This window comes from Astatotilapia calliptera, chromosome 15 (assembly GCF_964374335.1).
Source record: "Astatotilapia calliptera chromosome 15, fAstCal68.1, whole genome shotgun sequence".
In the NCBI taxonomy this organism is placed as follows: Eukaryota; Metazoa; Chordata; class Actinopteri; order Cichliformes; family Cichlidae; genus Astatotilapia; species Astatotilapia calliptera.
In genome coordinates this window covers 411187-436061 of record NC_137436.1, presented here as the reverse complement: position 1 = coordinate 436061, position 24875 = coordinate 411187, and the positions used below count along the sequence as shown (strand labels likewise).

Here is a 24875-nt window from a genome sequence, read left to right as displayed (position 1 = left end):
GTCCCCACTCAAGTCCCGCAGACTCTGAATGCAAAAGTGCAACACAGCAACTCCCACAAATGGGAAATTTTGGCTTCATTGTTGTACCGTGGGAGGAAGTGCAGCCAGGCCGTCCATCTGTGATGCTAAAGACCAGTCGGGGACTTCAGGGAGACATTTTTTGCCCTAACTAGTTGGAAAGTGGTTGCTGGTTGTCACTGACTGAATCCTGTTGTGATTACTTTGTTCACTCGCAGTTGCAGAGAAGATGCCAAGATCTTCAAAGTAAAAGTTGTGTCTTCAGGTCTTTATACAGCAGACATACAGAGTCTGTACAGTTACTTTGCTTGTTAAAAATATTTTTCGGACTCGCACTGATTGTGCTGGAGGAACTTGCACAATTTACTTTTTTGCACACCAAGTTTGATTTTTCTGTTTGGGTTTTTTTTTTTGGATCCAAATAAATGGATGCTGACCAATCATCAGCCATTTGTCTTTAGTGACCGCTGATTACAAGCAGGTCACTGACCGGTCTCTAGGCCTGTGAGACTGAGGTCTAATTTAATTTCACTGGTCTCACATCAGCTCAGTTTGACAGTGATTATGCTTTCAATTTACGGTAGTGCGAGCTTCTTCTTTAGCTAATCTCAGTCTGAGTCTATGACAGGACATTATGTCACCATAATTTCCCAACAGCTGACCTCAGTTTGTGGTAAAGCTGAAATGTATCATAAACATGCAACGATGAGGTGGTGGTGTAGAAAGGGTGCACCGATCAGATATCGGTCCCTTTTATTTTCTCTTTGTCGTGTTTTATATCGTCCCAGAGTTCCATCTGCTTTCTTGCCACAGAACAACTGAGAGAGACTTCATTAGTGACACAGACCAGAGAGGGTTTCTGATGGTGGGAAGGTGCTCCCAGGCAGCGAGAAAGGCCTGGGCCCGAGCTTCTAGCCCTGGAGGGTCTGTTGTAGGGATCAGATCACAGAAACGGGTGGAAGGGTGGAGAAATTGATGGAGGAAGGCTACAGCAGAGGGTGAGCTCCATCCATTACTTTTGTTTGACATGACAAAGACATTAGCTTAGCTTCGCTTCATCCATAAACTTGAATAAAAGGCTGTGTGCAGAGCTCCCGCCCAGCAGGCTGGGTTAACCTGACGCCCTCCTTCTCTTTGTATCTCAGTGCCTCTCTCCTTCATATATCCATCTGTGCATTTCCTTCTCACCCACGCTCTTTCTTGCTTGTTTCTGAACGCACTCCCGTTTTCTGCTCTTTGTTAGCTGTTAGGGCTAGCTTTAGATAGCGACAGTCATTGCAGATTTTCATTGTTTAAAACCAAAAATCAGAGTTGAATTGTGTTGAACTTAAAGCAAACACAGGCGTAAAACATTATGTTTTGCTTATGCAGCCCACTACTGAAGACTCAGATATTTGTCTTTCTCAGCCAGAGAGTTTCCCGTCTTCCATGTGGATGAAAGCTGACGAAAAGCATGTTTATTGCGCTGCATGCCGAGCTGTTATATAGACACACCTGCATGCAAACAATCACATATTGTGCATACGGTATATGCATACACACAGGCATGGATGTACATACAGTATGCACACCATACATGTCAGCTTAACTGAACTGCAGGAACATTTCGCTTGCATTTCCTCGTTCCTTGGCAACCTATTGGCAGCTTCTGTGTTTCACTAAGTGTTAACTAGTGTTTCACTAAGGCTCATCGTCCTGTGGATGCAGTGAAGCTCTGAGTGGTTCAGCGTTCTCCTGGTCAGCTTCAGGCTGGCAGCTGTGGAAGCTGAAGGTTTACTAATGCCGCTCACTCGAGTGTTGGCAGCTCTTAAGCCCCCACGACTTGGACTCTGTGGTTTGCACTGCATGATTTGTATTGGGTGGCTGTAGGATGTAAGAGCCTTGTATCTTTTTCTCATAGTTTCCACTTCTTCTTCTGTCCTTTTAGAGTAAGGCACTTTTGGTTACTTTTTGTTAGGAGGGAGTTTTTCCTCCCCACTGTCACCATGGATACAGCTGAATGATGCTGAGGACTGCCAGTAATTAGCAGTGACTTGGATTCTGAACCTTTGAGGATTGTTTATGTTTCGGAAATCGATGACAGATGCTGCTGTTCTCAGACAGATAAAAATAAATAAACAAACAACTAATTTTCTTGGGTGGCCAATGGCCATTAAATACACACGGGCAGCCTGCCCAGGTAATGTTTATTTGTGGGAAAGACTTTGCCTGTTTCAGTTGTTCTGTGAGCTCTTTTTCTACCACGGTTATAAGTGTTATTATCCCTGCATCCAAACCTAATGTCTTGGCTCCAGCAAACACTCAGAATAAAGTAACATGTAGTTAGCTGAAAGATTATCACAACACTGATTTTAATCTGCTGTCAGATTTTATGTTATGTTGAATTAATGTGCTTTGTGTGCTCCTTGGACAGGTGATCTGAGGTACAGTGTGTCCTGCAGATTTGAATGGCAGGCTTCAAGTTCATTTAGGTTAAATGTTTAATAGAGTTGGGAACTAAAATGCAGAGTTGTTTTTTTAAAATAACTGTACTCCAGCTGTTACTGTAATGTCTCCACCCAGAGTGGGAGCAGTGACAGAAACGGCATGTTTTATGGTAGCGCTTAACACCTTTTCTTTACCCCAGGGTATTCAGTATTTAGCAGTGTGTGTATTTTTTTCACTGCTGTTGCTGGTTTGCACTGCATTATCTATAAATATCACTTGGCAGTCCAACAGTAGGTCCATTACCGTGTTTTCTGTCGGTGCTACGTTGGAGTTGTTTTTCATTGAGATCTTTGTTCTCGTGCCAGTTACTTGGTCTTCCCATTTCCCCCCAAACAAATTCCCTTTACTGGAAACATAAAATATGTAATTTCCTGCAAACTTAGCAGACATAAATGTTTGCACCAGAACATATCTTTAATAAAAGCAACATATGTTGGATTACCCTTTTTATTGTCCTGTGGGAAGATGGGGTCGCTTGATATGGAAGCAAAAGAAATGACCCTGTAAATATGGATCGATTTTTTTCAGATCTTCCTTTTTAGTTAATTAAATCATTCCTTTCCATAGAAAAGGGACCAGTCTGTTTTTTGCTGTCTTCTTTAGAAGCCAAAGCCTTTCTGCAACATGTGGCTTACAGCCAGAGAGCTGCCTGTGTGAATGCATCAGAGTCCCTGCATGCACAGATGGATGCACACATCTCTGGTCAGGATGTCAAAGCTTTACGTCGCCCTGCAGAGCTGTAGGCCCGAGTACCCCTGTCACCAAGCGCAGTCTCACTCAATTCATCGGATGTCCTCTGCTGTCAAGAGCATTCAACTGCATTGTGTATGTGTGTGTGAGACAATACGTGATTGTCTAGCTGTCCTTGTAGTTTTTGAACACACTTACAGGTATGCCTTTTTCTAAGTTTGACTTGCAGGGTTGAAGCTTGTTTTTTTTTTGGTTTTTTTGTGTCCCGTTTGGATCTTTAGCATCAGAATTGTTGTCTTAAGGCCAAGAAAGATGCCAAGCGGATTTATTTTACCAAGTGGATCATCATGGCCTTGCCATATTGGTCCATTTGATTGACCTTTATTATAATTATGAATTTATTTTATTTTCAGTTGCTACAAACGGGACAGACATGACTGGGGGATAGGACAGGGAGAAAGAATGAAAGAAAGAGAGGGAGAGAAAGAAAACCAAAGGGGAGAAGAGACGGTGAGAAAGGGGGGAAGAAAGAAAAAACAAACAAACAAAAAAAACAAAACACCTGGGTCACCTGTATGGAGAAAAAAAACAGAAGAGAAAGCAAACAACAAAGAGCAACATAATAAAAAAAACGGCACCATCACAATAAACTAGCTAGCAGTAGATAACAGTAGATACTAAATAATAAACGATATTGTGCAGCACGCAGGATAGACAGCGCACAATGTGCTTTGAGGCAGCAGCCAAGAAAGCTGTAGTCCACGTCTGTGAATACCCGTGTGTACACCTGTGTGCATACCTGTGTGGATCAGCATGCTTGTATTCCAAAGGTTTCTCCATGTAACGATCTGCTAGAGGGTGTGGGGGGGCCACAGCCCCGTCCTCCAGGGTATGAAGCAGGTATGGAGGAGATCAAAACTCCAGACATCCAGAGGCCCCCAGAACACAAGAGACCAAGGAAGACCAACAGAGGGGCAGCCGCGCCACTGTCCCAGAAAGAGCTGAGGAGAGTCCCAGATGAGGGTTCACTCAGCAGCCGCGGAGCAGAAGCCAGGGGGAGTTGCAGTGACGCGCCCGTGAGCTCCGCCAGCAGCCAGCTGTGCCTGAGTGACCGAGCCCCAGGCCGAGAGGCCGGGGGCACCCCACCTCCGAAGTGGCCCGAGCGAGCCCCAGGCTCCAGGCCCCGACAAGCAGCCACCAAGGAGTGAGCCGGTGTGTACCTGGACACCCACCCCCGGACACAAAGAACCACCAACGCACCGATGTCTGAGGGAGTCCGCCACTGGCAGGGGAAGTGGTGGTAGGGGGAGATAGGCCTCCAAACCTTGGAGGGCCTGAGATTTCCCCAGAGAGGTGGCGCCTGACACCCAACCTGACATATAGACACAGACATACAGGCACACACAGACACAAACATCTATTCCCACCCTCATGCTCTCATATGCACTCACTCCACACTCAACCAACGTGGAGACAGACATAAAGAGACGCTGTACACACAATCACACTCCCCAAGCGTACTCTACGAACCGGGTCTAGGTACCCTTGCCCCTGGAGGGGGGAACTGCACCCAGACCCAGGTGGTGTTACCCTTTTCCCTGCGGTGAGGGGAGGCAGACCGCCCCGACTCCGCAGCAGCAGGGAGGCCCCACACTCCAGACCGCAGTCGGACGGCCAACTCCTCCTCCTAGACCCCCCGCTCCAGCAGGTCGCAGAGAACGGCGGTGAGAGAAGACTCCAAACCTCCCTCCACCCGCTCATTGTAGTGTTGATGTATGTGTGTTCTAAGGTGCAATTAAAACCCAGGAGGGCATGGAGCTACCTGCCAGAGAGCAGCAGGTAAGTGCATGGTCCCTCCTGCTAGCCCTCAATGTCTACGTGTATTTAAAATTGAGAGGTGGGCAACGACGCCAGGGGTGAGGTGTACCCCCTGATCGTAATTTGGACTCCGTGTATCATGCCCACCCCCAAGGTTGAAGCTTGTTAACGTCGATCTGGTCTTTTGTTCATTTGTATTGTTTTCAGATCGGCGACAAACCTGCACGACTACTTTCTGAGTGCATGAGCAGCACGCAAGTGTTTCTGAAAGATCACAGAGGTCAAGGATTAGATTAAGTCATGGGCCATATAGAACATGTTAAAGTGTAGAGTTAGTGGAGGTGAATATCAGGTAATGTTTTTTTTCAACTCCTCCCCCTTTGTGAGTGTGGACGCTTCATCTCTTTGCTCTCTAAATGCTTTGCTTCTTTTATTGATTTTTACCGATTTTTATGCTGATTTTTTCCCTTTTTTCCATATGAGCTTACCTGCGATAGCTTCTGGACACTTATAGATCATTAGGACTAAAGTGTTCTTAACAGAAACAGCAACATTTTTATAGTGACCTTATCCTCAGCGCTCCGTGTGTCTGTGGCCTAGACACAGCTGAAGCCTGATTACAGCGTCTGGGCACCGAGCAGCCTCGATAGCCTAGAAAGGTGCTAACCGCTAGGCTAACTAGCAACAAGATGCCTTCCCTCTCCACAGATGACTACCACAGCCTCCTGCAGAAGATTGCAGTACTGGAGACAAAAATTCATCGCTTAGAAGTAAACGTGGAGGTAAATGGACTGTGTGGAAATGAAACAACCTTGCCTTTGATTCAAAACAATGGCGATGAGCAAGCTAGCACACAGCTAAGGAGCACAGATAACATGACCAAGAAAGTAGACTTTGTGCACTATTATAAATCCTCAAGCGATAATCCCCCCTTGGACTGTCTTGGTGCAAAACCAAGACATAAATCATGTCTCCTGGAAGGGGGAGGACGTACCACAGGCAGGGCACAGCGAGCTGAAATCTCTGAAACCGACTGGCCTTCACTTCCTACGAGACAGAGAAGCTCTTCTACCCCTGTATACGAGAGGAAACAGGACTGGACAACCGTGAATAGGAAGGTTAGCAACAAACCTCCAAAACAACTGAATGTGAAACTGCAGAACAGATTTGCTCCACTATCAAAGGACCCTGGATCTATATCGGACAACCATCCATCTAAAAGTAGCGAAGTAAGGCCTGAAAATCCACGGGGAAAGCTAAAGGCTAGGCCTGAAACTCTGATTGTGGGTGACTCTGCCGTAAAGGATGTACAAAGCATGTGCGGTAAGAACACTAAAGTCCTCTGCTTTCCTAACGATATGGTCAACATCCTGAAGGAGAGAATTCCTCAAATTGCAGATGAATATCCAACTGTGACAAACATTGTTCTGCATACAGGGTCAAACGATGTGTCCAAACAACAGTCGGAGGTTCTGAAACGGGACTTTACTGGATTATTAAATACTGTAAACTCTCTGAATGCAGCTGTATTCATCAGTGGACCTGTACCGCCGGTCAGAGGAGGAGACGAGAGATTCAGCAGGTTGTTTACACTGAATAAATGGCTTATATCAGCATGTGCTGACCACTCAGTGCATTTTATCGACAACTTTAATATTTTTTGGGAACGCAGGCATCTGTTCAAAGCAAATGGATTTAATTTTAACAAGTCAGGGGTGAAACTGTTCACCTCCAACTTGTTTTATTCCATACGTCATCCATCTGTGCTTGGAGCCAAGGCTGAGATAAACGAGGAGTTATCTCATAAAGAGGAACAAACAGAACTCCAAGAACAGACAAAGCCCAGCAGAAACCTTGAAGAGGAGCTCCATTTGCCCCCACCCGGGAAGAGCCTCAGAAAGGAGAGACATCTGAGGCAAGAAGAGGGGTCCCTATTTGCCTCCAACTCTCTCAACAACACCAACGACCAGGACCAGGACCAGGATCTTCCCCAGTCCCCCAAACCCCTGACAGGCCATCACCCCCATCACCCTCCTCCCCCTCCCTTTCTCCCTCCTCCCCACACCTGAAATTCACTGAAGAGATGATGGAGCGGGTCAATGCTGGGCTCAGATCTACCCCCCGGCCCAATCCCTCTTTGTCCCCCATAAACCCCCCACCAGAGCGGCCAAAGGTTCGCCACCGAGCCCCACCCTCAACAGAGCAATCGAAGTCACATTGCCCAGCCTCGCCCCCCTTAGTTCCTCCTTACCACCTTCATGCCCTGTCTCCACAGTCTGATGTGTGATGTGTGGAGGGTCCGGGCTGCGAGGATTATGGCAGTGGTGACTTTTCCCAGGAGAAGCTGGGACCCTGTTTACTAGAAGGTTTTAAAATCTCTGTACTTTCAGGTGACAGGAGACATGTGGCCTGGTCAAAACACAGAGAGCTGCACTCTAAAAGATCTTTAAATATAGTAAACATACCTTGTGTGCCACAGACTGCTCCCAAACACGAGGGGACAAGTAATGCCTCTAAAACACTTAAGTTGGCTTTATTAAACGTTAGATCTTTAGCTGGGAAAACATTTTTAATTAATGATTTAATCACTGAGCACAGCCTTGATTTTATGTTTTTAACTGAAACTTGGTTGGACCAAAGTAACAGTGGAGCTGTTCTCATCGAGACGACCCCTCCTAACTACGGTTTTATCAGTGAGGCCAGGGCGAGCAGGAGAGGAGGAGGGGTTGCTGTCTTATTTAATGAATCATTTCAATGTAAGCAGCTATCTCCTGGAAGTTTTCAGTCTTTTGAATATGTGGCTTTACAGCTGAAGGCCCCATCCAAAGTTGTGTTTCTTAATGTTTACAGGCCTCCCAAATACTGCACAGACTTTTTTAATGACCTCAGTGAACTGCTGTCTGTGATCTGTGTTGATTTTGACTGTGTAATTATTGCTGGGGATTTTAACATTCATGTGGACAACCCTCAGGACAAAGGGACTAAAGACCTGAGTAACACTCTGGGCAACTTTGGGCTGATTCAGCATGTAACAGAGGCCACACATAATAGAGGACACACTCTCGACCTACTGATCTCCAAAGGCCTGAGCATTTCAAACATTACTGTGTCTGATGTGGGCTTATCTGATCATTACTGTGTTTTCTTTGAAAGTAAAATCTCAGCCCACACAAATATATCAACAACAGTGATCACAAAACGGTGTATAACTTAACACAGTAGTGCAATTTTTAACCAGGTCTTCCCATTAACACCTGACCTGTCCAGAGGGTCAGTCAATGAGCTCGTCAATAGCTTCAATGCTAACATGTTAAATGTAATGGACACTATTGCTCCCATTAAGGTGAAGGTTATCTCTGGAAGGAAAAAGTCTCCATGGAGAAACTCCACACTGGTGAAAAATGAAAAAAGAGAGTGTAGGAAAGCTGAGCGCAGATGGAGAAAAACAAACCTCCAGGTTCATTATGACATCTATAAAGAGAAACTTCACAATTATAATTTACAACTGAGGAGTGCAAGGAGGTCCTACTTCTCTGACATCATCACTAAAAACAGCCATAATGCTCGGGTCTTATTTTCTACAGTTGACAGGCTAACAAACCCTCCTGTGCCAGTGGCAACTGAACTTCATTCAACCATGGCCTGCAATGACTTTGCCAAATTCTTCACTGAAAAAATCCAAAAAATTAGACAAGCAATTGGTACATCAACAGCAGATCCAGGATATGTACTGTGTCCACCAAAAAACTGTTTAAACACCATGAAACAGTTTCAACCTATTAACAGCAAAGACCTGGAGGACATCTTAGGTCAGCTGAACTCCTCCTCCTGCTGTTTAGATGTCCTGCCAACAAGTTTTTTCAAAAAGGTCTCAAAGACTTTAGAGTCAGACCTGTTACAGATCGTCAACTTTTCTTTATTATCAGGTGTGTTTCCAGAACCACTAAAAACTGCTGTAATCAAACCTATACTGAAAAAGGACAATCTTGACAAGACACAAATGAACAACTACAGGCCGATCTCAAATCTCCCATTTTTAAGTAAGATCATTGAAAAAGCAGTTTCTCAACAGCTCAGTTACTTCTTAAAACAGAATAATTGCTACGATGCCTTCCAGTCAGGTTTTAGACAGAACCACAGCACTGAAACCGCTCTGACCAAAGTGTTTAATGACATATGTCTGAACACAGACAGTGGAAAAATGTCAGTCCTAGTTTTACTGGATCTCAGTGCAGCATTTGATACAGTTGACCACAACATATTACTCAAACGACTGGAGAACTGGGCAGGTCTTTCAGGAACTGTACTAAACTGGTTCAAAACATACGTAGAAAACAGGAAATACTTTGTATCAATAGGTAACTTCACATCTGAGCAGACAAGTATCACATGTGGAGTTCCCCAAGGTTCCATCTTGGGACCCCTTCTGTTTAACATCTACATGCTCCCACTGGCACAGATTATAAAGAACAACAAAATAAACTACCACAGCTATGCAGATGACACACAAATATATATCACAATGTCACCAGGAGCCCGAGGCCCTGTACAGGCTCTTGGTAAATGCATTGAGGAAATTAATGACTGGTTGTGCCACAATTTTCTCCAGCTAAACAAAAACAAAACTGAGGTAATAGTCTTTGGCGCCAAAGAAAAACGATTACAGGTCACCAGAGAACTTCAATCTATACATCTAAAAACCACAAACCAGGCGAGAAATTTGGGTGTAGTGATGGATGCAGACCTAAACTTAGAAAAACACATTAAGACAATAACAAAGTCAGCTTACTATCACCTCAAGAATATATCAAGGATAAAAGATCTGATGTCTCAACAGGACCTGGAAAAACTAGTCCATGCATTCATCTTTAGTAGGCTTGATTACTGTAACAGCATCTTTACAGGTCTACCTAAAAAATCAGTCAGACAACTACAGCTCATTCAGAACTCTGCTGCTCGAGTCCTCACTAAGACCAAAAAAGTGGACCACATCAGTCCACCTCTGAGGTCTTTACACTGGCTGCCTGTCCGTCAGAGGATAGACTTTAAAGTTCTGATGCTGGCCTATAAAGCTCTGAATGGTTTAGGACCAAAATACATCAATGACCTCCTGACCCAGTATGAACCTTCCAGATCCCTCAGGTCATCTGGATCCGGTCTTTTATCAGTTCCCAGAGTCAGAACCAGACACGGAGAAGCTGCATTCAGCTTTTATGCTCCTTATATCTGGAACAAACTCCCAGAAAGCCTCAGATCAGCTGAAACACTCAGTTTATTTAAATCCAGGTTGAAGACTCACCTGTTCTCAGCTGCATTTGAATAAAGCACCAAATCCACACTTTTAAGCTTAAATTTCAAAACTTACACTAACTACTGATCTTATCTATTTCTGATTTTATCTGTTTTGATTTTATATACTGTTTTGTTTGTTTTGTTTGTTTGTTAAGTGGGTTAGAGCTCTGGGTAGCTCCCCAGCTGGGTCTAGACTGGGTCTAGAGAGTATTTTAAATTCAGGGAATTTAAAATAGAAAGTAGCTCGTCCACAGAAGGACTGGTAGCTCCCCTTACGATAAGGGTTCAGATCGCGCGAACAGGTGTGAAATGTGTGTGTTTAGTTAGTTTGTTTGTTTGCTTGTTTTAATCAATTTTAAATCATGCTTTTTATTTGTTTTTGTTTCTAATGTCTCTGTAAAGCACTTTGAATCACCTTGTTGTTGAATTGTGCTATACAAATAAATTTGCCTTGCCTTGCCTAATGTAGCGCAGTGCACACACATGCCACCAGTGGGCAGTATTGAGTCTTCAACAAGGAGCTGAGCTCCTTGTGAAAAAAGCTACTGCGAGTAAGAAACTACGTTTTAAGTTTTGAAAGAGGGTAACATTATTAACTAGGATTCAGTTCAGCTCACTGACATGTCAACGGCTGTTACAGCAGCTATTGTTTACAGGTCATCCAGCAATTTTGTGTGGAAGAAGACAGCGGTATCCCTAGCCCTTAATGTCCTAAATGTTGAAGAAAATGCTCAGTGTGGCTAACATTAGCACCGTAATGTGGTTTAGCCAGTTTATACTACGATTATTCCCTTTTTATCAGTTCATCTATAGGCTCATTCATTTTTGCTGAATGTCAGAAAACTGGTGTAATGTTTCAGAATCTGAAACCTAAAGATACTTTGTTTCTAATGTAATAAAAGCAAAAAGATTGCAACTTTAGATAGTCCAAAAATATAATGAATGATATTCTTTTCAGTATTAAATCTGACCATTTTATCACTCTGTTACTCTATTGTCTCAGCTTTAGTTTGACTAGCTTTAATTTACTCACCGAAGGACTCAAAAACAACACATTTCGGTACGCTGTATACTGTGTATATTGTTAACCTTGAATCTTGCTCTGCTGCTGTACTGCTCTGGAGTTGAATTTTCACAGAAGCATCTTTTCCACTTGTTACTGAACCGCTTCATATTCTGTGAGCAATATCTGGTGTTGTCCTTTTTCTGCTTAGTTAGTGCTGTTTTGTGTGTTTTTGGAAAACTACCACTCAGAATTTTATTAATGAAGTGGTGCAGCACGTGGACAGGAAGGGCCCATCAAATTTGGATGCATCTGGATTACTTTCTCTAAAACTGCTGAGTACGCATCGGCCTTGGCAGTGTCGGCACTTTGAGTTTCCTTCTAGTTACGCCTGCATTTGCTGTCATATTGCCACTGATTGACAATAAATATGATAGATGTGCTATTTCTCGAGACCTTAAATGCATTTTGTAAAAGACCCTTATAGGAGCCATGCACCCAAATGGCCAAAAAGTGATCTGCTTTGCTTTCCGTGTTGCCTGGATGCACTAAAACTCCCACTTTATAAAACTGTGATGAAGACACAGTGACGTGTTGCACAGACTGTTCTGCCATATCTCTGTCTCCTCATATATACACAGATCTAGAGCAGGGCGATATGACCAAAAATATTTATCACGATATACATTCGAAAATTTGCGATAACGATATAACTGACGATATAATTGACACGAGACAAAATACTTTACAACTCCTCAACTTTATTCGTGGAAAAAAACCCAACAATGTATTTTCACTTAAACAAGCAGCTGTTTTTTGCATTAAAGTTATATAAAATGTAACAGTGCAAATGCAAATTCCTCGCTGACAGTTTAACCAAAAGGCATTTCCAGTGGAAACTGGCCGACATGTCCTCAGCATAACCATGTATAACATCCACAAAACTTAAAAAGAGGTTATACACACACAATACGGTAACATTATGTTGAAGCACAGTACGTATCACTCTGCGAGGCTCCGCCTACAATAGCCGTAATGCTCCGACAATCCATCAAGCAGTGCGGCTTCGTAGCTTAGCAAAGTCGTACTGAAACATTTGACAGATTTTCGAGCGCCGTGCACATAAAATTGTTTCGAGGTCAGTAAACACAACCAGAGTTCATACATAAGGCACACGGGATTATAAGGGGCTCTGTCGACTTTCAGGAAAATCAAAGGATGATTTTAAGTGCGCCGTATTTTCCAAACAACACGGTAATAACGACGGCCCGCTAGCATGCGCTACCAAAAATAGTGCTTTGTTGTGTATCTGACGGACGAAAGCTAAACCAGTTCCACACCAGTGAAGCTGCAGCATTTTTACAAACCAGTTCAGGTTCATCTGTTTCATTCAACGATCTGCTTTCGCTCTTCTCGTTCTCCGAAAAATGCCATGTGCGTACAAAAACAAAGGCACTGTGCATGCGCATTTTACCCATATTCTATCGCCATATTTCATTTTCTTATCGTTGCCCAACATTACACCGGTATCACCAGATCTAGGAATTATTGCAAAATATTCTTCACAGGCGTCTGTTGGTCATGTTGTTTTGTTTTTACTGTGCAGAAATGCAGTTTACTCTCTGTCCCATTTGGGTGCACTTGTGTCTGGCCTCTGTCAGCTGTCAGCAGCAGTGATCCTGCCTGAGCTGTGCCATCCCAGCAGGTTTACAGACCTCTGCAGACTTGCTGCTTCACTCGGTGGCCTAACTGTGATTTCTGGACTCGATGCTGTTTGGGTCGAGCACGTTCTCGTTTGTTAACCGCTTCAGGTTAATGTTGTGGAATTCTGTGACACCAACGTGTTGAGTGTGATTTACACCCAATTTAAAACTTGATAATGTGCTGATTTAGTATTTGGACTCCACAAACTATATCACTTTCCACACTACCTACATAAACTGGCTGGCTTAGCTCCTGTATTCACATCTGTGTCGTGTTTTGCTGTTTGGCCTTCCCAGAAAGCTGGAGCATAATCGACTGTAGGTTCAGCATTGCTTAATAGCTTAATAACAAGCAGTTATTTCTCCCGATTCTCCTGAATCTGTCAAATAATTGCTTATTATTGTAGCGCACTATCACGCGCACTTCTTCTTCCCATACACCTCCATCACACCCTTCCTCCTCCCATCCTCTCCGGTTACAGAATCAGTGCTGGCTTTGTTTTTCTAATAATCACTTAGGCCTAAATCACAAAGGTGGGAGGTCACTACAACTTCCCCTGTGGGGTTGATTTAAGTGGCCCTTAGCCCGGCTACAGTAGCTAATCACAGGGATTTATAGAGTGCATCGCGGAGAGGCCGGACAAACCTAGGGAAATTTGGTGGCACCCTGCTGCAGGTGTTACAAGCCTCTTTTCTTCATGCCGTCTTTCCTCCCCCTCCCCTTCTATTCCAGCTGCTGATGGTAGGCAGCTGCTTGTTCTTCACTTACTGGGGCTCTGTTGGTGGAACATAATGCTGGCAGCACCCTCCTCCTCATCCTGTTGCTGGTCATTCCCGTGTCTGGAAAGTCCTCCACATAAAGCTTTCATAATTACATCGATCTTGAGGGGGCCTTTTACGACCTGCTGACGCATTCAATCACATTTCGGCAAGGCCCTTGTTAAGGGCGGCTTTTTCCCCTTCTTTTTAAAGCATATTCCAAGTTCACGTCCAACCGTTTGTACTTCTCATGTTTCTGATAATTGGGATTTTTCACATGGGCCTGAAGGAGAAGGATAAAAATTAGAGGATGAGCCCTGTGGATGGACGGGGAGCAGGGTCGTTGCTTAGCTGAGAGGAAGGCTGTCAAAAAAACAAAACTGCAGAGGCGTGTAATACAAGATCCAGATGTTGAAACCCTCCAGCAAACAGCCCGCCCCACCGTGTTCATGTCTCCTGTACATAATCGTAAGTCTCGATTACATTGCACTGACAGCATCTCAGCACTCTTTGGTATCACTTGTTTTCTCAACATCATCTGTGGAGCTGCTCTGTTTTGCTTCCAGGCTTAACTACAGGAAGTGTTTTTAGGCTCCAATGCGCCCCCCCCCCCCATTGAATTTCCCCCCGATCACGTCGTCGGTCTGGTTTGAGTGAGCACAACAGCGGGTCAGAGCTAATGAGCTCGCTGGGATCTAAGAGCAATGCCATCTATAGGCATTCACCCCCAGCCTGTGCCAAATGCCGAGCACTGAGAAGCCTTGATACGGGGGGGGGGGGGCGGGGGCTGTAACAGAAGAAGATCTTAAAAGGGGCTTTTTGGGAGAATTGAAATCACATTGTTGTTGTTGGCCTCAAGAAATGCCAAATAAATCCAGATAAAACTTGGATGAACCGCTCCCAAGAAGTCAAGGTGAGCAAATTCTTTCTCCGCTTCCCTTCTCCTGCCTTCACTTTTACCCTCCCCCCATTTTTCCCCCAGTCCCCATTTTCCGAGAGTAACCTTTGCCATGACAGGTCAGAGCTGTGTTTCCAACAGGATGACCTTCGGTAATGAGAGGGCAAGTTAGAGACTGACCTGGAAGCGCATTGTTCATCCATCCTGGGAACACAAACAGTAATAGTGCGAAGGCACACAGGAACAGCTGCACGGCTGCAACGTCGCATTCTCCGGCCTGTTCTTTCACCCATCCATCATTTCACTGCAGAAACATATAAACAAGAAGCACATCTCCTTTACTCATGTGACATCAGAGGGCTGTTTCTGTCTGCCTGACTGTTGAGAGCATGCTGCTGCCCGCGGGTATATCAGCACTTTCAGGCACAACACTGTTGGCTTCATTATCCTCATAGAAAAAGTGTTCTGACCAACCAAAGCCATTTCAGCCGGCACCAATATGATAACAATAAACCATAAGATAAGCTGGGTTTCGTGGGGCCAATAAGAAGTATGTCAGGACAGTTATTTGGTGAGTTGCTGGGGCTTTCAAGTCAGTGACGATGTCCCAGTTAACCCAGTAAGGACTGCACCTATACAGTACATCAGAAATGCTAAAATATACTTGTTCTTCCTGTTTTCATGAGCCAGCTCTGTTTTTATGGGTTTTTTCCTGTAAACATGAAGATGCTACAGGCCAGTCTAACATGAAGCTCGAACCGTTCTTACACACAGCGAGCAGCTGCGAGACGGGGCTGATACAGAGATGGTGAACTCAGATGTTTTCCTGGCGTTCACGGCATCGGCGCTTGTTACTGTAATCGTGATGCAAAACTGATGTAAAGCCAACAAGGGTCCTTTTATTGGAGCACCTGTTCGACAAGTTTAAGCATGAAGGAAAGTCTTCAGCTGCACTCGTCCTTGGTGGTTTGTGTCACGTGATGGAGATAAGTAAAAGCTGTGTTTATGCAGAAACCGTTAGCGTAGTTTGATACGGGCTTTAACCCTGACAGCTGACAGCAGCTCTACTTTCTGTGGCGGAGACATATCAACTCATTACTTCTAATTCTAAAAGGCACGGAGAGCACAAACATCGGAGAAGATGTTCATTGTAATGACTCAGAGAAGTGGACGAGGTCTCACAGAATCCCTCAGTACAGCATCCAGCTATAAGAATTTACCCCTCTCATCTGTGATGGACCGTAAACCATCCATAGAGGTAGAGCTGGGCGATATAAGATTTTTTCATATCACGATATGTTTTTTTCATTTCAGGCGATAACGATATCTATCACGATATAAGCCAAATAACTATATTTGTAAGATTTAAATGTGCCGTTGCTCACAAGTAAAATGTGAAATAATCAGCAGCTTGTTTTTATTTAAATATTTATTTCCCATAATAAGTTCAACAGGGTAGATGTACTTAAGGAACACGAGACTTTTTCAGATAAATAAAGGCAAATATTGCAAACTACACAAAAGGCAGCCGCTAAAGCGTTTAAGTTTCAAAATAGAACAAACAAAACAGACTAAATTGTCAATTCCACTTAGAAACAAAATATTAATTCTAAAAATAAATCTTAGTTTGTTTTACAGAAGAACAGACAAAACTGACTAACTTTTGTCAATATCAAATAAACTGAGAACTAAAAGGAAATTCTCAATCTCTCCTTGTTGTATAGCTGAGCTTTTCAAACAGTTTTAACAGTTACTTTAGTCTGACAAAAGCCGAATGACGAATTAGCGCTTCCAGTCAGAGACTGAGGCTACGTCCACACGTACACGGGTATTTTTGAAAACGGAGATTTTCCATTTTCGTTTTAAAAAATAATCCCGTCCACACATAAAGGGAGAAATGAAGGAAAACGCTGCTATGAACATGCCAAAGCAGCAGGTGGCGCTAGATTCCTAACCGTGCCGAAATACTGGCCAATCAGAAGTCTAGAAGCCTCGGTGGGAAAAAGTAAACAAAGCTGGGGCATAGAAGCAGAACCGAGTCGTATGTGTGGAGGGACAGTAACTGTGTGTATATGTAAGCATTTAAACACTGCAGAGAGTAGAATTAACAGTATTGTAGAAATTCATTTCACCGAAACAATAACGTGGCGCACAGTGTGACGTCAAAAAATGCGCACACCTTTGACGCTGCGTTTTCTCAGTTTTTCTGGTCCACACGTAAATGCAAAAACGGAGTTTTCAAAAATCTTCGTTTTCAGTGACCAAAAACGCCGTTTACGTGTGGACGAAAGGTGCAAACGCATAGAAAAATCTGCGTTTTCAAAAATACCCGGGTACGTGTGTACGTAGCGCATGCACCAGTTTATTGTATTTCCAGACTTGCTTTTGGCACAATTTCCAGTGCACGCTACTCTGTTTTTTGTCAGACTTGAAATAGCCGAAATACCTTCACACTACGGAACTTCTATGGCTCTTCCGTTCGACAATCTCTCCGGCATTGGAACCATCATCTGTTTTCTCTTCGGTCACGCTCGGTTGATTTTTCTAGTCGGCACACTCATTTCCTCCATTACCCGGGCGGTACGGTGGCTGGCTGCTTCCCAAACAAACACACGTGCGGCTTGGCACTTGTGCTGTACGTAACAAGTCACGCGACGTGACGCTGCGGCTGTGATTGGTTCGGCTCTGCGCTACTTAATTTGGATTGGCTGTTCTTTTTTTTTTTTTTTTTTTTTTTTCAAGAGGACAAGAGCGGCGAGGTCTATCGCGATAGTTAAATTTTTCTATCGAGTAAAAGTTATATCGCGATACATATCGTTATCGTTCTATCGCCCAGCTCTACATAGAGGCAAAGCTATTTTTTTTGTATCGTGTCAGAAGTTATCCATCTTAACACAGGAGTCTGTGGGCATTGATACACCAATCAGTCATAACATTATGGCCACCTGTGTCATGTTATGTTGGTCTCCTCACGTCGAGGCATGGACTCCACTATATTCACGAAGAAAACTGATGTTAAAAATATGGAAACATGGCAGGAAATATCAAAAATATGTTCATGTATTATTAAAATATCACAAATTAACATTTGAAAAACAAATAGATTGCAGCTGAAAAGTGTGGTGCATTATGAATGATAATAATAATAATAATGGATTGGATTTATATAGCGCTTTTCAAGGCACCCAAATCACTTTACAATGCCACTATTCATTCACTCTCACATTCATACACTGGTGGAGGCAGCTACGGTTGTAGCCACAGCTGCCCTGGGGCAGACTGACAGAAGCGAGGCTGCCATATCGCGCCATCGGCCCCTCGCACATGATGCACATTGTTTGAAAGTTTCAGCTTATCCAGGAAACACTGAGGCGTTAAAAGGACAGTCGAGAGAGATGATGTCTCCAGTGGGTCCTGGGTCTACTCGCAGGCCTCTTCCTGAACACCTTTACCCAGGAGGCTACTGCCTCAGCTGGCTCCGTTCAATGTGAAGCCTCTGTTGAATGGCTGAACTCCTCGCCCTGTGCTGGAGAGCCCATCCGCCATTCAGAGAAAACTCATTTCTGCCACTTTTATCTGCAGTCTCGTTCTGTCACATTTGAAAGAACTAAAAATCCAAAGAGGCAAAGTCCGTATAATAATACACACTAGTGGTCAAAAGATTTACCACACCCCAATTTTTCCAGTTATTTATTGCAATTCAAGTCATTCAGACAAATGAATAGCTTAAAAGGGTACAAAGGTAAAAGTGGTGAACTGCCAGAGGTTAAAAGATAAGGTTACCCTTAAAAAACATACCGCATGTTACCCATTTAAAGCTCGTCTGCCTGTCAAAGTCACTTAAACCCTCATGTTTCCCCATTTTTCCTGCTTCCAACACCTAAACCTAACCCAACACGTCAACTTTGAGGACAAAAATATTGACTTGGTCTCAAATATATCCCACCCACTAACAGGTGCCATGATGAAGAGATAACTAGTGTTATTTATGTGACCTATCAGTGCTCAAAATGTTATACCTGATCGGTGTATACGGCGAGCTGAGCGTGACCGTTCCCTCTCACTGATACCGTAATCTGGCACCTTATGCATAAATGAAAAGTTCAGAAAATGTCATGAAAGTTGTGCAGTATGAAAACAAAGGTATGAACTGGGTAACTTTTACCCAGTTAAAAGGAATCTGTTTCTTTGTCTCTCCTCGAGCACACGCTTTTGATAGAAATGGCACTTTTGTGATCTCTGAATCCCAGCTTGCTGTTTATCTGTGTTAGAATAAATGTTCCACCCACAGTGTGGTGGCAGGTGTGTCTGTGGGTGAGTACGTGCTTGCCTGTACATGTCAGAATCGGAATCAGAAGGGCTTTATTGTTGTTGTACTTTGCAATACAATACAGGTGGGTATTCATCTGTGGCTCTTACCCCTAGCACGCTGGTCAAAGTATTCAGAGCGTGTAAAGGTTGGCTTTTAAACTTGGTGATGGGATTAAAACTAAAGGCTGAATTTGTTCCAGAACTCGTTGGTTCAGACTAACCCCCCCCCCCCCCCCCCCATCCTGTGTTCACTGAACGTGTTTCATCACCATAGCCTGTTTTGGTCTCGCTCTTCCCTTTCCTGTCTCGCTCTCCACCGCTGCTTTCATCGCTGGAGATCTCCCATGTTGATATCCGCATGTCATTTGATTCAGACTTAATCATTTCTTCTTCTTTTAATGTTGTTGCCATTTAAAAGATTCCTGGTCCCGTGTGGTGCCCTGTGTGACTTTCAGAAGTAATTTCCATATGAGGCATGGATCGAACAGCTGAAAAAAGGCACAAGTGGAGAGAGGCTAGATGCTTCTTGGCTGGCATCCATAAGCTGCAGAAATTACTAATCTGCTTGCACAGCCTGCCGCGCTTCTCTCTTCCTTGACTTTGGAGTAGTTGTGAAACAGAGTGTCCCTGCAAAGTCTACTTATTGACCTGCCCGTGGAAAACATCAGCCAAAGAGAAAGAGAGACTGAGTGAAAATTGCAAAGTGCCAATTGTTGCATTGATCCTTATTGTGAGAAGGCGACATTTTCAGAAAGGCTGCTCGGGTTTGAGTCTGTCCCATCGCACAGAGAAGAGAGTGTACTCGAGCATTTCATGCTCTTCATTTTATGCTTGAAAGCAGCACACTGACGGGACAACTTAAAACTTAAAACCTTCATTTGTGCCAAATAACCCAGTAAGCTTGCTGGAATCCTCTTACTCATTTACATCATCTGTGTAAAGAAAGAGCCAGGTGTACTCTAGACGAGTTCCTCCAGAACAAGTTCAGTCCAACTTGTAGCCTGTGGTTAAGCACCGCTCACGAAGATCAGCATTCATCCTTTTTGGGCCCAAAGTGATTGTGAATAAAAATTATGACTAAATGGTTAGAAAGCAGCCTGTGAGTGTGGATCTATCCCTTTCTTTAAAGCTGATCAATGTGAAATAATTAATTTTCAATTAAATTTTATTTATATAGCACCAAATCACAACAACAGCCGCCTCAAGGCGCTTTATATTGTACAGTAGACCTTACAATAATAGATACAGAGGAAAAACCCAGCAACCATGCGACCCCTATGAGCAAGCACTTTGGCGACAGTGGGAAGGAAAAACTCCCTTTTAACAGGAAGAAACCTCCAACAGAACCAGGCTCAGGGAGGGGCGGGGCCATCTTTATCAGACTTTATCAGAAACTTTATTGTCATTGTCACGAGAACAACGAAATGAAGAATGGTCCCCGATCATTGCATCATCCCTAGCAATATCAAAATATAAATAAAACAATAAAATTCAATAAATAAAATAGATAGAATACTTAAAATACTAATAAGATGTAACAGTAAAACATTCACATACATTCCCACACACATGCTTCAGACCGTGCATAGATTAACACAAGAGTGGCGTGATGGACATTTTTTTGTAGTATTCAGATGTGTTATTGCAGTTGGATAACAGCTGTGTTTGAGTCTATTAGTCCTTGCTCTGATTGCCCTGTACCGTCTGCCTGAGGGCAACAGTTCGAACAGGGAGTGGCCAGGATGTGAGGTGTCTTTTATGATGTTTTGGGCCTTTTTAAAACAGTGGGCATTGTGTAGAACTTCCAGTGTGGGGAGAGGGCAGCCAGTGATCTTTTGGGCGGTGTTAATGATCCCTTGGAGTGCTTTCCTCTGAGCCCCTGTGCAGCTAGTGTACCAAATACATATGCAGTAAGTTAGAACACTCTCAATGGTGGCTCTGTAGAAGGACACCAGCAGTCTCTGTGTGATGTTATTCCTCCTGAGAATTCTCAGGAAGTACAGTCTCTGTTGGGCCTTTTTCAGCAGCTCGGAGGTGTTCACACTCCAGGAAAGGTTCTCCTCTATATTGACTCCCAGGAAGCGGAAGCTTGCCACCCTTTCTACACAGTCCCCATTTATGAATAGTGGTTGGATCTCTGCCTTTTTCCTTCTGAAGTCTATTATGAGTTCTTTGGTTTTTGAAGTGTTGAGGAGGAGGTTATTGGCCTTACACCATGACGTCAGCTGCTCCACCTCGTCTCTGTACGTAGACTCGTCTCCCTTGGAAATGAGCCCCACCACTGTGGTGTCATCTGCAAATTTCACAAAGATGTTGCTGTGGTGGCGAGGAGTGCAGTCGTGTGTGTAGAGAGAGTAGAGCAGTGGACTGAGCACACAGCCCTGGGGTGAGCCAGTGCTGAGACTCAGGGCTGAGGATGTGTGATGGCCAACTCTGACTCTCTGTCTACGGCCCGAGAGGAAGCTGTTGATCCACATGCAGGTGCTGTATGGAAGCCCCAGGTCTTGTAGCTTGGCCACCAGTTTGTGTGGAAGGATGGTGTTAAAAGCTGAGCAGTAATCCACGAAGAGCATCCGCACATAGCTACCATGCTCTTCCAGGTGAGTTAATGCAGCATGGAGTGCTGTGGCTACAGCGTCTTCTGTGGATCGGTTTGCTCTGTAGGCAAACTGGTGTGGATCCAGGCTGCGGGGCAGGGCTGCTGTGATGTGTCTGCGGACCAGCTTCTCAAAGCATTTCATTACCACTGGGGTGAGTGCCACCGGTCTGTAGTCATTCAGGCCGGTGATGTGGGGCTTCTTAGGCAAGGGGACTATGGTGGAGGACTTCAGGCAGAGTGGGACAGTCGCCTGTGCGAGGGATTTGTTGAAGATCCTGGTGAAGATCCCAGCCAGCTGTTCTGCAAAATCCCTCAATATTCGACCTGGCACACCATCAGGACCCGCCGCCTTCCTCGGGTTAACAGCCTGCAGCATGCGCCTCACCTCGTGCTCTTCCAGGGTGAGGGTGGTGCTGCTATGGGTGGCGTGTTGCTGCTGTGGCTCCAATACCTCCGGTACCCTGGTCTCAAAGCGGGCGAAGAAGATATTCAGCTCCTCTGCCAGCTCCAGGTCACCGTCCGTAGCTCCGAGATTGATCTTATAGTTGGTTAGGTGCTGGATGCCTTGCCACACCTGCCGGCTGGTATTACTCTTCAGATGGTCCTCAATCCTCCTCCTATAGTCCCCCTTTGCCTCTCTGATGCCTCTCTTCAGGTTGGATCGGGCTATGGTGTAGTAATCCCTGTTGCCAGACCTGCTGTGATTGGTTGGGGTGAGAGAAGGAAGACAGGATAAAGACATGCTGTGGAAGAGAGACAGAGGTTAATAACAGATATGATTCAATGCAGAGAGGTCTGTTAACACATAGTGAGTGAGAAAGGTGACTGGAAAGGAAAAACTCAATGCATCATGGGAATCCCCGGCAGCCTACGTCTATTGCAGCATAACTAAGGGAGGACTCAGGGTCACCTGGTCCAGCCCTAACTATATGCTTTAGCAAAAAGGAAAGTTTGAAGCCTAATCTTGAAAGCAGAGATAGTGTCTGTCTCCTGAATCCAAACTGGAAGCTGGTTCCACAGAAGAGGGGCCTGAAAACTGAAGGCTCTGCCTCCCATTCTACTTTTAAATACTCTAGGAACAACAAGTAGGCCTGCAGAGCGAGAGCGAAGTGCTCTAATAGGGTGATATGGTACTACAAGGTCATTAAGATAAGATGGGGCCTGATTATTTTTGTCTTATATTCTAAATAAAGTGGAGGGGAGAGGGCAGTGTACCTGCCAAAGCATCCTTGGGTAACATTTAGCGAGATATCGAATCCTGAATTGCTCCTGATGCCTTCATTGGTGTGTGAATGTTGGATAGGAAGCAAAGTGCTTGTATGAATGTGTGAATGAGGCATGTATAAAGGGCTTTGAGTTCAGTTTTAGGTGGTGACCAGAATTAGTGAGCAGTCCTAGTTTGAGCACGTCTTGAGTGCCGACTTGTCTGTCTGGAGATGGTTTTCACTCAGAGGAAAGGAGTCTACGATGCTCACACATTGCTCAAATTCCTCCCCTTGTGTCATCGCCGCTAAAGCAAATAGCGACTTAGGGGGAAGGATCCTGCCACTGAATCAACACAGTGTCTTCAGCAGTTCAAAGGGAACATTTTCACAATTGCGAAAAGGTAGGAATTTTGGGAGTTGTCCCATTTAGTTCCTGTGAAGCTGTGACTCAGTTTTTTTGACGAACCCCTGCATTGGAAGGGTGCCTCTGCCTTGTGTAACCACGGTAACTTCTGACCCCACTTCCGCCAGTCCCTTTATTGTGGCGGGACTGAACCCTGTATAAGTTCCGGGTCAATCAGCTGCATGTCCCTGCTCCTCTGGCTGCTGTTGTCCCTGTGGTTGGCGTACTTGTCAAATATCGACAAATTTTACACTACAGACCAGTTGACAGCGTGCAATAACCCGGCCGATTCATTCATCTTTACACCACCTCACAATCGACTCAACGGTGAGCTGTTTGTTTGTTTTGTTTTGTCACAATTAATGAAAATGCGGAGCCGCCATCGCAAATCCTAAAACACCGGTAAGCTAATGCTAGGCTAGCGACAGTAAGTGCAATTACTAGTTTTATTTATTGAATATTGTTGTTTTTGTTTATTCCATTATGGCCGAATATTGACTTAACGTACCTAGAGTTGAACGAGTGATTTGATTTTCGTAGTTTTGTCCGTTTTGGATGTTTTTTGTTACTTTTCTGATGAAATGCCAAAACGGCCTATGAGATTGGTCAATGGTAACTTTATTGTCCCTAACGGGAAATTGATTTGCAGTGTGTCCGTACAAACAAGCAAACAGACAACCAACACATCACATACACTCACCAAGATAATATAATAAAAGCCTGATAGAACAACCTAGATTTTTCATCAAAAAGTGCAATGTGCAATGGCAACAACCCTTATGGTTTAGTGTTATTAACCATGATAATAGCACTAGGTACAAAATGTCTGTGAAGGTTCTCAGTCATCCAGATCATCGTAGTCAAAGGAGCTTGCAAAGAAAAGCATCTGGACTTCTTTAAGTTGCTTGAAGACGCTAATAAAACCATGCGAAATAAAAAACCCATCTTCATTAAAAGAAGTTCCACAAAGCACAAGCCGATGCTATAGGATTTCCTCAGGCAAAAAAATAAGATAAAGGAATAAAAAAATGAAATAAAATAAGTTAAAACACTGACAGACAGAGACAACCTGCTGGTCGCTGCAAGAGCAGCGCCCTCTGACTCTGATTTTGCATTGAGTTAAATTCCACTGAGATTATTGAATCTGTTGCGCAACACCTGTGATTAAATGAGTTTTGTAAATATATGTGATTAACTTTGGATAATGTTTATTAGCTTTATTGCTGATATACTTTGATGGGACCCATGAGAATGTTTTTCTATAGTAGTATTTTGAATGAAATTCATTCATTATAAGAGATGATGGTTTATTAATTGTTGTATGCAACATGGCATTAATTACTTGTCTTGGTTATTTATGGATTTATGTATTTTGTCACAGCAGTAGAATGCTGTTTCATTTTCTTCTGTGAATGATAATTTATGTTTTTGACCTTGTCTAGGTCAGGTTTTTTTTTTTTTTTTTTTTCTCCCGCGATCAGCCCTGATCAGCGCGGGATGGCGAGCCACCCGACCACCGCTACGTTGCGGTAGGAATCGTAAACCTATGGACTGAATTAAACTGTTGACACATGACCTATCACAGGTCCATGGAACTAAACTAAATCTCATACTGGACCACACCTCATCCCACCTCCTTTTGGAACCTAATAAGCTGTTTTGTATTGTCAACATTATTTTTGTTTGTGA

General features: G+C 44.0%; 1 protein-coding gene across 7 annotated transcripts in view; it reads left to right on the top strand.

Annotated features, from left to right (window-relative positions):
- The window catches only part of disp1 (dispatched homolog 1 (Drosophila)), a 120649-nt gene that overhangs the window by 17823 nt on the left and 77951 nt on the right, over window positions 1-24875 (top strand). For 2 of the 7 annotated variants that reach the window (XM_080289779.1, XM_080289777.1), the window contains exon 1: window positions 22749-23513. The exons of the other annotated variants lie outside the window; for them this stretch is intronic. The gene's annotated coding sequence lies outside the window, so the exon portion shown is untranslated. Of the gene's footprint in view, window positions 1-22748; window positions 23514-24875 lie in introns of those variants that run through there. 7 annotated transcript variants of the gene reach the window in all.